The sequence below is a fragment of the Macrobrachium rosenbergii genome, chromosome 53, assembly GCF_040412425.1.
Source record: "Macrobrachium rosenbergii isolate ZJJX-2024 chromosome 53, ASM4041242v1, whole genome shotgun sequence".
NCBI lineage: Eukaryota > Metazoa > Arthropoda > Malacostraca > Decapoda > Palaemonidae > Macrobrachium > Macrobrachium rosenbergii.
The window spans coordinates 23,107,824-23,110,323 of record NC_089793.1 but is presented as its reverse complement, the minus strand read 5'-3'; the positions used below and the strand labels follow the sequence as shown (position 1 = coordinate 23,110,323).

At 38.0% G+C, this 2,500-nt stretch overlaps 1 protein-coding gene across 8 annotated transcripts in view; it reads left to right on the top strand.

Moving 5' to 3' along the window:
* Positions 1 to 2,500, top strand: part of LOC136834354 (zinc finger protein chinmo-like) — a 219,188-nt gene that overhangs the window by 147,317 nt on the left and 69,371 nt on the right. The window lies entirely within an intron of this gene.

Genomic DNA, 2,500 nt, shown 5'->3' with positions numbered 1-2,500 from the left:
ACTTCATACCCAATATTTAAGTATGCATAAAATTCACACTTTATTCTCAGTATTTATGATAATAATTCACATATAGCCAGACAATTTAGTGTGCATTCTCCACCTTAACAGTATATTGGTCGTAATGCATACTAAAAAGTATGTACACTTCATACTCAGTATTCAAGTATGCGAAAGCAACAATTGAAAAAAGAAAAAAAGAGGGAGAACAGGGTGAGGAGGTGTCGTGAATTACGGAGTGTTAGGGCTATAGAGCCTAAAACAGGATACATGACTTGCACACTTCGCTGCACGGCTGCCGGGTGTATAAGGGTGTGTATGTGTGTGTGTGTGTTTGTACCTTTGTGTGAATGTAAGTGTGTGTGTGTGTCTGCATTATTGTAGGAACTCTTTAAAAATTCAATCGTTTATTCTTTACAAACGCTCGCGTATATATTTGCGCGTGAAGTATCATTATATATATATATATATATATATATATATATATATATATATATATATATATATATATATATATATATATATATATATATATTTTTCACTGTATGTTTAAATGCATTCATTCATACATACAACAAACAAATAAGCATGATGTTTATGATTCAGTAAAATCTTCGTGTCCATTAATTAAACTGATCTTTTTGTTTAAATGTTAGATCTGGCCTCACGTTTAGACTTGAGGTCGTTGTCCAACCAGTATTTTATCAAACACAGAGAGAGAGAGAGAGAGAGAGAGAGAGAGAGAGAGAGAGAGAGAGAGAGAGAGAGAGGTCTCACAACAAGCCGCCAAACCAAAAAAAAATAAAAAGAGAGTGTGACAGCATATCTTCCAGAGCCACCTCTGCATATTGCAGTGTGAGCAACAAAAACACTTCCTTTTGCGTCAAGGTCATTGCAGAGCTCTCTCTCTCTCTCTCTCTCTCTCTCTCTCTCTCTCTCTCTGTAGCTTCTTCTTCTTCTTCTTCCTCTTCTTCTTCTTGGCATTCAAGGCCTTTGGATTTCACGGCCTCCGCAAATCACTTCAGATATTAAATGAAGGTTTGTCGGGGTCCTATATACTCGTGGCTGGGTATCACAAAGACAAGTCAATGACGTTTAGTTAAATGGTGCCTGTGTACCTGTGTACATTTTCCTTCGTCGTTTATGATTTGTAAGGTGCTCGTCATGTGCTATTTTCAACTCGGTTGTCTGTTTGAAATACTTTTTTTTAATGATTGTCCTTTTTAATGCTCGGATGAACCGCAGATATTTGAGGAGCCATTGGACTTTTGTCCGTTGCAGATATTCTCTATGTTAAGTTCAGTGATTTAGTGCACCCAACCTCTTATCCTTAAAATTATGTTAATAATGTATACATACATACACACACATACACACACACACACACACACACACACATATATATATATATATATATATATATATATATATATATATATATATATATAATATATAATAATATATATATAATACGTGTCTCTGTACATTCATATATAGACATGGTTAATTCGTGTTTATTTAGCCACTTCCTTTATTAGTTTTTGATTATTCATCATGATCATCAATCCATACACCATTAAACTCGCCTTAGACTCATTCTCTCAGTGGCATTTAGAACTGAGAGCCTATTCCGTAAACGTGAATTGAATTCACTTTGATATACAGCTCTCGGATTCTGTTGCCCATCAAGTATTCTTCTGAAAGGTCACGAACGAACTGGATGAAAGACCGCGTTCCCTAAAAAACTTAATTTTATGAGCCTTGGGGCCTTTTCTTCTCCGAGAGCGACGTACGTCTTAAAACTCCTCCTCCTTTGTTATTGACATATAATGACCTTGGTTCTCCATGACAGCAGCAGTCAGTCGTCGTGTCGATGACCATCAGTGTTGTGACGTCAGTTTAGCCTACTGCATCCCCAAGAGTGTAGATCTTCTGTCAGTTCAATCCAAGCCCTTGTTGCTTCTAATCTATATAACTTTCCCTCTCTTGAAGAGCCAGCCTATTGTACCCTTCCGGCGTCAATAACCGTGGTGTTGTAAACGCCAGTTTTAGTAGCTATAGCCTATCAATCAATCAATCACTGTACCCTTCGTGTAAAAGAATACTCAAGTAGTCACAACTCCGCTCTGCTCTATTAGTGGGAAGATTTCATAGGTCCACACCAGCCCTCTTTTGCCTTTTCACACCTTACCACATTCAAGGCCATCTAAGGGTAAAGGCCTGTTTTGGCATAAGGCAGGCTCAATCTAAACCAACTACTAACAGGGATGTTATTGTTTAGGGGATGAAATTACTCTATGGTCCTCTGAACAGCAGTTTTGCACAGTGACTCAGCAGAATGTGGGAGGCTGTACTAGTGCAGTGCGTTCCTTGCACTGATGATGCTCTCTGTTGTGGTGCTGTCAGGGTTGAGAACGCTGTACTTGGCTGTTCGCTGGTGTTAAGTGCTCTTTTTTTCTTCCCTATTGTTATCGTTTACTATGTCCCTTCTCCAGCTTTT